Genomic DNA, 14,139 nt, shown 5'->3' with positions numbered 1-14,139 from the left:
AGTTAATGGTCAGTTAAAATCAAAAAGAATAAATATTAGCATTGTTACTTTGTTGTATTTGTTACATGAATTGCTCCTTATGAGACTGTATAACAGATGGGATTAAATTAGCTCAGTGACAGGAACAGGACTCATGGCAGCACCTGTAATGTGTCTGTGAGCTCCTGACTCCTGTATTTTCCACACCGGTCAAACCTGCCACTAACAGCATATTCACATGAAACTGATAAATACTAAAATTTAGTTTTTTTATAAATATATGAACATTTAGAAGGAACAGCGGCGCAGAGGTTAGCACTCCTACTGTCATGGGGGCCAGTTCTGACTCCCGTGAAGTGTGTTATTAAAGACCCTATGCAGGACGGTACAATCCGGAAATGACTGGAGAAGGACATCAGGGAAGACACGGCGAGGAATGGACGGGATGACGGACAAGGGGGGAGTGAAGACTGTGCATGGTGGAAAAGAAGTCCAATGGGGGAAATCAGGGCGCAGTGCAAGGTCCAGGTGCTGGGAGATCCAATTGAGATAAAGGCGACTAAAAACAGGAACAGGGAACTGGGACCAGGAACACGAGAGGTTAAAACTATAACGGAACAAGGCGCTCCGAGTCCCGGACTCAGTAGCTCAGGACGTCTGGGGATAAGGCCTTGCTCTCAGACTGCTCCTGAGCCCGGTGGAAAGGCGGGCCTTCAGACATCCATCTTCCAAAGCTGAGCCCAGAACTACGGAGATGCCAGGCTTAAATAGGGAAACAGGAAACAGCTGGGATAAATAAGGCTGGGGAACACAATGGTAGGAGCGCCCTCTGGAGGAGGGATGACGTTTGTGACAACTACCTCACAATGCTGGGGCCCTGGGTTCCATTCCAGACCTTGGGTTCTACCTGTGTAAAGTTTGTACAGTATGTTCTCCTTGTGTTCATGTGGTAGGTTAATTGGCTTCTGGGAAAATTAGCCCTGATGTGAGTGTGTCTGTACTGTATGTCTGTGTGTCTGTGTAACCTGTAATGGCCTGGTGTATCCCACTTTCTGTCAGTTCCATCCCAGAATAGGCTATGGGCCTCCATGACCTTGAATTGGATAAGTGATTATTGAAAGAAATGTGATACGTAAAAGATACAGCTAAAGTGTTTACTTCTAATTTTTAACCTGTAAAGGTTTATTCATTAGAGATACAGTATAGCAGATAATTTGGTTTTCATCATCTTTTACTTCAGTGTCAGAAGAAGTTTATGCTTTGTTTAATTATTGAAGTTCAGTGTGTTTGTGTTCAGCTGAGCTCCTCCAGAGGCTGTGTCCTGTGTCACTGCCCTCACCCTTAGCACCTGCAGTAGGTCCCAGCTGCAGCAGTGCAGTTGCTGTGCAGTCCTGCTGAGAGAGGTTTTTGTACGAGTGTGTAACACTGTGTGGACACCCATTTACTGTTTGGGTAGTGTTGACCCTGACAGTAATAATCTGCTGCATCTTCAGCCTGGACTCCTGCGATGGTCAGAGTGAAGTCAGTCCCAGATCCACTGCCACTGAAACATTCTGGGATCCCAGTCTGACAGGTAGTTGCATAATAGATCAGGAGCTTAGGAGCTTCTCCAGCTTTCTGTTGGTACCAGTGGAGGTAGTTGTTATTATACACTGCTGGACTGGTCTTACAGCTCACAGTGACTGTCTGTCCTGGAGCAGTAGATATTGTAGGAGTCTGGGTCACAGAAATCTGTCCACTGGATTCTGAAAATGAATGGGAAAATGGGAAAGTATTGAAAATACCAATTTATTCTGTAAATCAGTAATACATTATATGATAGACATGTAAAAACAGAATATATTAATAAGATATCCATTATGATGCTTTTATAGTTTTTCTCTTTAACTAAATTAACATAAATCTTGATTTTTTATTCACATGATATGTACATATTTTAAAATTTATAAAAATTTACAAACCCATTCCTACCCTGAACAGTGATGAGGAGTATCCAGATAAAGATGGTGAAGAAAGTCATTGTTGCTGTGGGTTCTGTTGCCATGAAGTGCAGCTCTCAGTCTGGAAATGTTAAACCTACAGGGCTATAAACTTTCCCAGAGCACTGAAGCATGTGCTGCCAATGCAAAGTGTCTCCAGTATGCAGCGACCTGAAGGCTCTTCTGAATGACAAGAAGAGAGTCTTTAGGAGGGGAGATAAGGAAGAGGTCAAGCGTGTACAGAGGGAGCTAAAGCAGAAGTTAAGAGAGAGCAAGGACGCCTACAGGAGGAAGGTAGAGGACAAGCTGCAAAGGAATAGGGTGAGAGATGTATGGAGCAGCATGAGAGAGATCACTGGCTTCAAACAGGCTGGGGTTGCAACAGAAGGGAACCTGGAGATGGCCAACAAGTTGAACCAGTTCTTTAACAGGTTTGATTCTGGGTCCTCTGTGGCGCAACACCCATCCCCCCACAGCCACACGCTCCCTAACCCTTCACAGCTGCAACTGCCCAACACCTCCTCCATCCCCCCACAAACATGGCCGCCTACAGATACAACCCCCGACGGCTGCTCACCCACCCATCCCCCACAGCTGCCACTCTCCAACACCTCCGCCATTAACACCTCCGGCACTGAAAGCACTATGAGCATAATCCCCCGGGCCAGGCTGACCATCACAGCTGACCAGGTGAAGAAGGAGCTGAAGAGGCTGCACGAGGGTAAGGCCACAGGACCAGATAACATCTGTCCCAGAGTTCTGAGGGCCTGTGCTGATCAGCTGAGCGGAGTGCTCCAGCGACTGTTCAACCTGAGCCTGCGCTTGGAGAGAGTCCCGGTGCTCTGGAAGACATCATGCCTGGTCCCGTTACCAAAGAAAGGGCGCCCCTCTGTCCTCAACGACTACAGACCAGTTGCACTGACTTCTCACATCATGAAGACACTGGAGAGGCTGGTCTTATCCCACCTGAGACCCCTGGTCAGCTCATCACTGGACACCCTACAGTTTGCCTACCAGCCCAGTGTTGGTGTGGAGGATGCGATCATCTACATGCTGCAAAGGGCCTACTCACACCTGGACAGGGCTGGCAACACTGTAAGGATCATGTTTTTCGACTTCTCCAGTGCCTTCAATACCATCCAGCCCTTACTTCTAAGGAGGAAGCTGGAGGAGATGCAAGTCGATGCCTCCATGACCTCGTGGATCACTGACTACCTGACGGGCAGACCACAGTCTGTGAGTCTTCAGAACTGTGTGTCTGAACTGGTAGTGAGTAACACAGGGGCACCTCAAGGGACAGTTCTTTCTCCATTCCTCTTCACCCTCTATACTTCGGACTTTAAGTACAACTCAAAGTCATGCCACCTGCAAAAGTTCTCAGATGACTCTGCAATTGTGGGATGTATCAAGGGTGAGCAGGAGGAGGAGTACAGAGGACTGGTCAGCAGCTTTGTGGAGTGGTGTGGGGTGAACCACTTGGAACTGAATGTTACAAAGACAAAGGAACTGGTGGTAGATTTCAGGAGGAAAAAGGTCAAACCTACTCCTGTCTACATCCATGGGAGTGGCGTGGAGATGGTGGACTCGTACAAGTACCTGGGAGTGCACATCGACGATAGACTGGAATGGTCTAAGAACATCGAGGCCATCTATAAGAACGGACAGAGCCGACTTTACTTCTTGAGGAGGCTCAGGTCCTTCAATGTGTGTAGTAAGATGCTGCACATGTTTTATCAGTCGGTGGTAGCGAGTGCCATTTTCTACGCAGTGGTGTGCTGGGGCTCTGGGATTAGAGCAGTAGATTCCAAAAGGCTGAACAAGCTCATCAGGAGAGCGAGCTCTGTCATTGGGTCTGACCTGGACCCCTTGGAGGTAGTGGCTGAGAGGAGAATGATGTCCAAACTAGAGGCCATCATGGACAACTTCTCCCATCCCCTCTATGACAGGCTTGCAGGAATGAAGAGCACGTTCAGCAATAGACTGATTCATCCACGGTGCGACAGGGAGCGCTACAGGAGGTCATTCTTGCCGTCTGCCATAAGACTGTACAACGCATCCACCGTGCGTCTTGGCAGAGGCAACAGCGACAGTGACCTGTTTCTGGACTAAACGCATATACACATCTACTGCTACATCTGTTCTCTTTCTTTTTCTTTTTCTTTTTCCCGTTTACAACCACTTTTGTGCAATATATGCCAGGGACCTGTGCAATACATTTATATTTATATTTATATCTATGGTTACATCTATATTTATATTCATACGTGTGATACGATTTTCTGTGTACTGTTCTGTTCTAGTTTCCTCTTGTGTGTCCGGACTGTGAGTAACTCTTGTATTGTATTGTATTGTATGTATTGTACTATTAGTATATAATTCGTTACACTGTGGCTGTGTTGTGTGTGTTAAGCTGCTGTTGCACTGCAATTTCCCTCACGGGATCAATAAAGTATCTATCTATCTATCTATCTATCTATCTATCTATCTATCTATCTATCTATCAAATTGTCTTCCTGGGTTCAGCAGCACTTGTAGCCAGTCAGTACTGGAAACACAGGCTTGGTGCTGTGTGTTCTGACAGAGCAACATGAGCAGTGTAGCATCAACACTCCAAGGACACCCGGACCAGACAGAATGCAGCTTTATAAGGAGCAGAGGATGAGACACAATCAGCTGAGCCCTTATTCCACTCAAGACAGCAGAGTGTGGAGAGTCTGGTTAAAGCAGCACTTATCTCCGTGTGTTCATATATAGCAAAACAAAATGTCTTAACTTACTCTATGATCATGTAAGCCATACTATCTATCATCAGGGTATATGTGCTCATTTGTTGCTAATAAGTAAGTCTGCATGCCTGCATCTTTGATTGATGGGGCATTTGTTGTTCCTTGTGGCTCCTCAAATGCCAGAGGAACTGTGAACCTCTCTCTCAAGGAGAGATAAGAGTTGCACAGAAATAATTCTGGTGTAGCTCTTCCTTCTGAGTGATATTCCAACAGAACAGTAAAAGTGACTCTGCTGTCATCAGTCAAGCCTGTGAAGACTATGTTAATTTTTCCAGCAGCAGCTTCAGTTTCTCACCACATCTTGAGATTTCAAAGGTAAAAATACTCCAGGGGCAGTCTGAGTTAAGTGCATCTGGGCTGATTTGCCTAGCGTGGGGGAGAGTGAGCTGCTGGAGGGAGGTGTCACACTGCAGGGGTGTCGGCGAGCTGCATCTGTTCATGGGCAGGAAAGCAAGAGAGCAGGTCATGGGTCTGGTCAGGATGTTTTAAACAGAACATCAGTAACACTTTATATGAAAAATTACGGAGGACTTATGAATATTAACTTGATACTTCATCAGCTCGTTGCTTTAATCTTCTTTGTGAGTAAGTTTTACTAATGTATTAGTGCTGTACAATTGAACTTCCCCTGTATAACAGTGGTTAAGGAACTAATTACATTTCTGAGTTATAAGTGTTCGATATATTTGATATATTTAATAGTGCACACTAACTATATTGCACCAATAAAAATTGTGCAGCAGCAGCGATACTGTATCTGTCTATAACTGGCACCTATTCTGAAATTTGACCATTTGTCATTCTCAGTCATACAGTAGGTAATTCATATTTTGCCAAGTCTATGTGTGGGTTGCACAATTGTTAACTGCCTCATGGTACTGAGGCTCTGGGTTCAATTCCTGGGGTGCTGTCTGCATGGAGTTTAGATTTTCTCATGAGTTTGTGTGGGTTTCCTCTGTTTCAGGGGAAATGGGTGCTCCTGTTTCCTTCTACTGTCCAAAGATAAGCTGCTATCTTATCTTATCTAAATTGGTTTCTGGTTGAATTTAAATATACTTTGACAGTGTCCAGCTGTATAATCCCCTGCAAGTGGCTCTTTACTCTTCTCCCCAGGGGACTGGAAACATCCCAACAGTCAGTTATGTGAGCAGAGCCTAATGCCAAGGGGCTTCTTCACAGAGGGCCAGGTGTCCTGATGCACTGTTCTGTTCTCAACCAGCCCCTCTCAATCACAGGTCCAGTCAAACCTGTCAGCAACCCTCATGTTACCCATGAATGTGTGCTTATTGTCCGGTGTCTGTGTTAAGGGGGTCTTTGATCAGTGAAGGAAATACTGTATGTAGGATAAGGCATGAAGCTACACCAACACAGAGGTGTTTCTGGCCCATCAGATTAACTTAACATCTATACAGCCCTCAACACCTGGTGCTGAAAAACCCTCCATTTTGCTCTGTGACTAAAACATGAGTCTGTCTTTTTAAAAACAATCAATTCTTTGGAATTGTGGGGATTATAAATTATATATAATATGCATGTTTTTGTATTGTTTACTCACAAAATTGCTTAATATGAGGAACCTTGCTGGAGAGCTGGATCCTCATAGCAGGTGCAGTATCAAGTCTGTTCATGTGTTTTGTTTTCATTGCAGTTTAACACGCAAATCCAGTCTCATAAAAATATGTTGCAGTAAAGTGCAGAAACACTCGATCAGCAGGTGTCTCCTTAGACAGGTCCTCTTGAATTACGCTGCTTCTCAGATTATTAACCGGAAGTACGTTAAACTGTTATTTCAGTGAGAGTCAGAAATAAAGTCAACCTGACTCTCATAATCTTGAGCTAATAAAATGACTGGCAGATGGAGGTCAAACACAAGCAGTGTCGTAGTTGGTGGTAAGAAAGTATAGCTCAAGCAGGGGCAGCGATAGTTCAGATGACCACAGATATTCTCAAGGACTGCAGAATTAATTTCAATCAGAAACTCACAAAGCGTAGCCACAATCTAAATACTTTTCAAACACCTGAATACTGTTTACACATAGGTACAATTTCAGATGTTTTAGAAAGGAACTTTCACTAGTATTGGCATTTTATAGAAAATCTATTCAACTGGGGAGAAGCACCATTTGGAAAATATTGTTTGTGAAGTTTTGTGAGCAAGCCTGCATGTTTTATAGTTTTCAGAGACACACCCTGTTCCTATAGAGAACATGTGAAATAGAGCTGTAAAAAATGACTTGTATCTTTTGTCCTTTTGTTTTTGGGACTTGTTTCAGTGTTGAAGTGAGCTCTGCTCAAAACAAGTTCCATCTGTCCTGCTGGCTTGACAGTTTGAAAAAGTGTGCAGTTTGGTTTTGAAGATTAATCTGATTAGTGGTGCTGGCAGATAAAATGTGCGCAGCATAAGCTCTCCCCAGAAAAATATATATTTTTTATTCCTGGATGTTGGTGTTTATTATGATTCACATGATTTCTATATTACTATTTATCATACACTAATCAAAAGGTTTACCCACGCTGAGATTCACTTGGACACATGAGCTGCTGATGAGCTCACATTAATGATCACATAATGTGCATCTCTGTGTTTGTGCCTTGTGATGGACTTTTGTCCTGTCCGGGGTGTATCTTGCCAATATAGTCTCCAGCTCCCCTGCAATGTACTGAGTAAAGTACATGGATGGAATTGTGTGGAAAACATACAAATCCTACAAGGGAAACTGTGCTGATTTGTGTTAAAGCACTGAACACACAAGGAATTGAGAGTGTGAATGAGCAGATTTACTGTAGCAGAAGAGTGTGAGTGAGCAGAGTTACTGTAGGAGAAGAGTGTGAGTGAGCAGAGTTACTGTAAGAGAAGAATGTGTGCGAGCAGATTTACTGTAGCAGAAGAGTGTGTGTGAGCATTTACTGTAGGAGAGGCAGGAGTACTGAGCTGAGATTATGTGGAAGAGCTGAAGAGCTGATGTCACCAGGCAGTCTGGTATTCTGATACATCTGAAGATGAGCTTCTCCATTCTCTGACTATCAGGACAGAATGGCAACACAGACACAGCAATAAATGCAGCTACCCAGACTAGCAAGGTAACTTTGGAGAGGGAATACAGAGGAGTCACTCAAGTAACAGGAATTTAAAGAGTCTGAAGGCAGAGTTTGCAAGACACTGTCAGGCAATATGGTGTTGGGCACTGCCCCCTTATGGATAAAGATGTGTGTACCATTTACAGTGCTGCATACAGTATGAAAAACTGATTTATAACTAAAGACAAAACAATATATTTATTGTTGGTGTATGTACAACTTATTTCTTTACTACCAATGAAAAAAGAGGAGAAAGACATTCCACAACACAGACACGCCTCACAATCCACAGACACATCATAGACACTTATAAACATCTATACAAAACCCCAATAAACACTCACATCCCACCGACTCTATACTCTAGACAGAGTCTAACAATTTCTCTCACCCTGGTCTATATTTGCTCTTAGGATTCAGAGAGCAGTTGCGCATGAAAATAGTTGAATTTCTGTCACTTCAGTGTGCCGTCAGGAATTTAGAAACAGCAAGATCATCTTTGCCCTGGGTCACCTGGATTTGAACATCCCAGCAGGCACAGCGTTTAGGCCTCAGGGTGGAGTGGGGATGGACTAGTGACTGTTTTTTGATTGTACTGGAGTTTGTAAAAATTTAAATCTCAGAAAACCATTTTATTTTGGTGGAAACATTATTACTAATATCCCTGTTGTGTAATGATAACTTACAAAATACTCCAGATTGAGTATAAATAGGGTCTAAGAGTGATATCTATTTATAATTGTAAAATGTCTGGTTGATGCAGCATTAATAAAATCTGAAACAATAAACTTAAATCTTAATATCAAGAAAAGCATTGACACATGAATTAAACTTTTGAGAGGTTCATATTGATGCCATTGTGCAGACTCAGGTCTGTCCAAAAGCTTCAAGACAGCGCCCTCTAGCGCAGACTGCAGATCAGTGTCAGTCTGTAGTTGAGGAAAGGCCATCAGACTGAACTGACGTGACTTTCAATAGCACTAAGACTTCATTACAATTGAGAGAGATACGATTAAATTAGATATTGGTGTAGTCAAACCATTTTGTCAAGGCAAAGTATCAACACTTGTCAGAGTATTAGTCTGAATTCTTCAAATTAACTGAGGCTGATCAAAACTATTTCTTTGGGAGATGAAGACTCTTGTCTGAACTAAATCCCAACAGGCCTGAGGGAAAACACCTGTTGTCCTTAGTCACCTGACCAGATGGCATAAGATAGTCAGATATTTTTTTTAAAGTAAGCAGATTGTTTTCTAAATGATCTATAAATTACTTAGAGCAATAATCACCTGTTTAATGATCACCTGATCAGAATGAAACTGAGGTCTTTAGAAACTGGTGACCTAAGCGTGACCAATAAAACCTGCTGGAGTGGGGTTGTGGCATTAGGGGTCACACTGTCTCATCTGCATCTGAATAGATGAGGTCACATTGCAAATAAAGACATAATTGTAACGCAGCTAGGTTGTGGTGAAAAGGATCCGATGCAGATGCAGGAGACCTTGGGAGGTGAGTAAGCGAACAGAGCAAATCCAGGAGCTGAACCATAGTCCGAAGGCGTAAGGTAGGTCAAGATCCGGTAAAGGCACTGGTGGCGAACAATCCAGAACGAGAGACAGGTTCGTGGTCGAAACAAGAGCGGCAGGGTCAATTCCGAAAATAGTCACAGGTAGCAAACAATCCAAGGGGCGAGACGAGAACTGAAGTCCAAAGGCAAAAGGTGAAGTCAGAAAATCCAGTAAGGCAAAAGGGAAAGAAACGCTAGGTAGAGCAACACGAAGTGAACTCAATACCGAGCAGTGATATGCGGGTAAGGGAGGCTTAAATAATGCAGCCTGCCGCACGGTAAGGCGTCTGATGAAAAATTAACACGTGCGGCGGCGTTTGTAATTATCACCCTGCTGCTGGAACTGATTAGACCTCTTAGGAGCTGGTCTGGGCCGGTTAGTGGTCGTGACAATAATAAATACTGTATTACAGTTTGTGCTTAACAACTGTAAATATCAAAACTGTCAAAGTGCAGAGTAGGTGACCTAGAAATGTGTGCACTTTGGGTTTTTAAATAGGATTCTGCTACTAAAGGCAACTTTTAGTGTCTTATCTTGGCATTTTCAGTAAAATTCAGAAAATCGAGTTCAGTAAATTGGTCAAAAACCCTTTCTATCACACTTCTAAGAAATGGCAACACAAGTTTAAAGCACTGAATCCAAACAATAATGTGAGATTTAAAGTCTGTTTGTGTGCAGTTGAGCTCCTTTACAGGCTGTGTCCTGTGTCTTTGCCTTCACCCTCAGCACATGTGCAGTCCTGCTGAGGGAGGTTTTTGTACGGGTGTGTAACACTGTGTAAACACACCACCACTGTGAGCACTCTGACAGTAATAATCTGCTGCATCTTCAGCCTGGACTCCTGTGATGGTCAGAGTGAAGTCAGTCCCAGATCCACTGCCACTGAAACGCTCTGGGATCCCAGTCTGACGGGTAGTTGCTCCATAGATCAGGAGTTTAGGAGCTTCTCCAGCTTTCTGCTGGTACCAGTTTAACCAATTGTTACCATACACCACAGGACTGGTCTTACAGCTCACAGTGACTGTCTGTCCTGGCGCAGTAGATTTCACTGCTGGAGTCTGAGTCACAGTAACCTGCCCACTGGATTCTGAGAATGAAAATCAAAACATGAGGTGAAAAAAAGGATGAAATCTTCCTAACGTTTGGACTTTTAATATAAATATAAAGTAATTCCTACCCCGAGCCCAGATGAGGAGTGTCCAGATGAAGACGGTGATGAAAGTCATAGTTGCTGTGGATTCTGTTTCCATGAAGGGCAGGTCTCAGTCATGAAGTGTTAAACTCACAGAGCTATAAACACTCCCAGAGCACTGAAGCATGTGCTGCCAATGCAAAGTTTCTCTTCTATGCAAATCGCCTTCCTGTGTTCAGCAGCACTTGTAGCCACTTAGTGCTGAAAACTCAGGCTTAGTGCTGTGTGATGTGACAGAGCAAGATGTGCAGTTTAGCATGAACACTCCCAGGACAGCAGGACTAGATAGAGAGCAGCTTTATAAGGAGCAAAGGATGATACACAATCAGCTGAGTCCAACTTGAATGGAGTGGAGTGTGGAGAGTCTGATTAAAGCAGTACTTGGTTTTGTGTGTTCAGATACAGTAGCATCAATAGTTGAACTAAAACTATATTTTACAGACACTGAAGCATGCAAATGCACATATTAAGAACAATACAACCCACATTTTATATAAGTTTACACTGTCACAAATCAGCTGATCAGCTGTGTTCTTATTCCACCCAACATAGCTGGAATGGGGTGGAGTGCAGAGAATCTGGTTAAAACTGCACTTGGCTCTAGTTGTTCAGCTGCAGCACAAATACTAACTGCTCTGATTTAAACACTCTCAATACTTTTGGGGCAATACAAGAGAGACAATATGTTCAGTTCAGATATGACAAAATACCTTGTTATATGTTTGTGGTCCCATGGGACATTCTTCACAGTGTTGAAGGAAAGACGTGTTTTATCTATGGGGCTGGAGAGACACTGAAAACTTATTTTAATGTTCATGGGGAGTGTGTGTCGCAGGATGTGGGCCGTTAAGGCAGTCAAAGGGTGGGGATTGATTGGGCTATGTTGATTAGTGTTGCAGGATGTGGGCCATTGAGGCAGTAAAAGGCTGGGTGATTAGGTTATGTTGATTTCCAGGGTGGTGTCAATGTTGCCTCTCAAACAGGGGGGCGACTGCAGTCGTCCCAATGAATACCGCCTAGCAGGAACAATTAGGTATCGAGACTTGGAGGTGTGAGGAGTCGCAGAGCCAGTTTAGCCAGACAAAGGGAGGAGGAGAGAGAGCCGGAGAGTGAACAATGAACTGATAAGGTCCCATGACACCTAGCTCGGCACCCTCCTGGAAAAATACTGGGCAAACCCGATTCTGCCAGGGACTGTGGAAAATCTCCTGAAAGGGATTGGCTAAGCAGAGGGATAAAAACACTGGAGACAGGACAGAGGGGTCTCGAACTCCCACTGGACCCTGGAGACGACACAGGCAGCTCCGGGGAAGCTGCAGAGTGCGAGACCATGGAGGCAAGGACCTATTAATCCAGGAATCGACAACTACGGGAGACATTGACATTGTAACAGAGGTACTGTACAGAGACTTTTTAATACCTGAAGGCAAAGGACAAAGAACCTGGCCCAGCTGACGGATACAAACTGAGCGGAAATAGAGTACAGCTCGTGAGAGGATTTCTAGTGTAACCTGAACGGAGACAGGGAAATTGAACTGGGTGATACCCCTCTCCTTAAAGTGGTTGTTCGTCTCCAGGCCATCAACGACTTTCACCGATATTAAGAAGAAATGTGGTAGTGGCCTCCCTTCAGTACTTTACAGAAGAAAAGACTGCTGTCCCTCTGGATTTCATTGCGCCCCTTTGAACTATTTTCTCATTGTTGTGGATGTTCCTTTTTTTATGCTTCTTAGAATAAGTAGATTGTGTTGATGTATGTAGAAAATAAAAGGGCATTTATACAATACAAATGCTTGTCGCTGGTCTGTGTGTGCATTGGTGATTCTGGGAGATAAACAGAACCTGTGGTAATGTAGAGGGGCCCTAGCACCCCGTTTGTATTGCTAGGTGGCGTAGTCGTACACGAGGCAGGAAACATTCCTCGCCCATAGGGTTCACCTTACTGTGACACCCCTGTCCTCTCAGACAGTTTTCTGTTCTTCTAGATAACCGACAGTTGAAGGGGTCAGTCCTCTTCCTCAATTGTGTCTCTATTTAAACCTCAAACATTCAGACCCTGAGATCTAAAGTTTCCACCTCCCTCCTTCTCCTCCTTCTGTTCTCGCTTTGTCTTTGTATCCAGGTTCCCCCTGGGGAGTAAGTGGAAGCTCACTTCTCCAACAATCAGGTTTCAGCGCCAGCATGAACAGTTTAGCATGAACACTCCCAGGACAGCAGGACTAGACAGAGAGCAGCTTTACAAGGAGCAGAGGATGAGACACAATCAGCCGAGCCCTTATTCCACTCAACATAGCTGGAATGGAGTAGAGACTGGAGAGACTGGTTGAAACTGCCTTGCTAAGATATAGCAGGATTACTAATATCTGTTGAGTTTTAAAGGTTAAATGCACTACAGGCATTAAAACAAAAATTGAACCCAACTTTTTATTGAAGTAATTTTTTATAGCAGAGGTTGAAATGTAGAAATGCACAGTTACAATGTGTTATGTGCTCTGATAAACCATCATACAGATGCAGCCATTCAAAGTGAGCGGTACAGACACGTACCGCAGGTAAGATGACACGCGATACCGCGGTGCGTGATTGGTTGACCGACAGGGGCACTCGTGGTCCGTTGGTCTGTCGTAGAAAGACTTACTGTAAACGTCTTTACTGTGCCCGTTGTAGATATTGAATTTTACCACTGAAGGGAAATCTTAGTAGCTGAGCATAAAAAGAATAGGAGCATACTGTAACGCGTGTGAAGGCCATAAACGATATTAATTTTGGAATGTAAACATACAGTATATAGCTGGTCTTGGTACTTTAAAGAAAAAAATACACACCAGTATTCCATTTCTCCCTAAACATTGTAAGCTTCGAAGTCTTTAACTAACGTGATACCGGAGTCAACAAGCATACTTTTAGAATTTGATTAAAAGGGAATATAATATAGAATCGCGTATCTAAAGAATTTAATAACGGTATGATTATATCCGTGTACTGCGGCAGAGCTATGTAGGGCTGTTTCGCCTACTTGATCATGCAAGCTGTCTTGTAGCCTACTGGTCTAGGTGCGTGACTACCAACTGGCAGGTTGTGTGTTCGAATCCAGCTGGTGCTGGACTTTTCATTTTTATTTATTTATTTTTTAATCGCGTAACATAAACATATTACCGTATGCAAACTGTACTGTATACAGTATGTATATGTATATTTAATGTCTTAACTGTGCCCGTTTAATTGAATTAAAAAAAAAATATTTAACACGAACATTAAGCTGTTTACATCTTCCGCCTGAGAACGGTCACCCGTTGCTACCCAACGCAGAATGGTGATTGGCTGACACCATCTGACACCCCTCTGATTGGAGAAAAAAGACGTGCTGGTGTGCTATACCAGGAAGAGGATTTCTTTCTATTCAAAACGTGTATTTTAAAAGTTTAAGAAGTAAAAACCTTACAGCGTACACAGATTTCTAAACTGATCAGGATCGTTATCTTTGTCTTATGCATAATAATGTTCACCGCTCTGTCCAGCAAATTAATAATAAACTTTATTTTATATAGCTTTTTAAA

At 43.4% G+C, this 14,139-nt stretch overlaps 1 long non-coding RNA gene across 1 annotated transcript; it reads right to left on the bottom strand.

Moving 5' to 3' along the window:
* Window positions 1–8,001: 8,001 nt before the first annotated feature.
* Window positions 8,002–13,082, bottom strand: LOC148646992 (uncharacterized). Its single transcript, XR_015927806.1, has 2 exons — window positions 10,568–13,082; window positions 8,002–10,477 (listed from the first exon to the last, which is right to left on the bottom strand). It is a non-coding gene; the product is annotated as an uncharacterized LOC148646992 (long non-coding RNA).
* Between the last annotated feature and the right edge of the window lie 1,057 nt (window positions 13,083–14,139).

This window comes from Lepisosteus platostomus, chromosome 16, assembly GCF_059453375.1.
Source record: "Lepisosteus platostomus isolate fLepPlt1 chromosome 16, fLepPlt1.hap1, whole genome shotgun sequence".
In the NCBI taxonomy this organism is placed as follows: Eukaryota; Metazoa; Chordata; class Actinopteri; order Semionotiformes; family Lepisosteidae; genus Lepisosteus; species Lepisosteus platostomus.
Note: the sequence above shows the minus strand (reverse complement) of the source record. Positions and strands in the feature narration are given on the sequence as shown.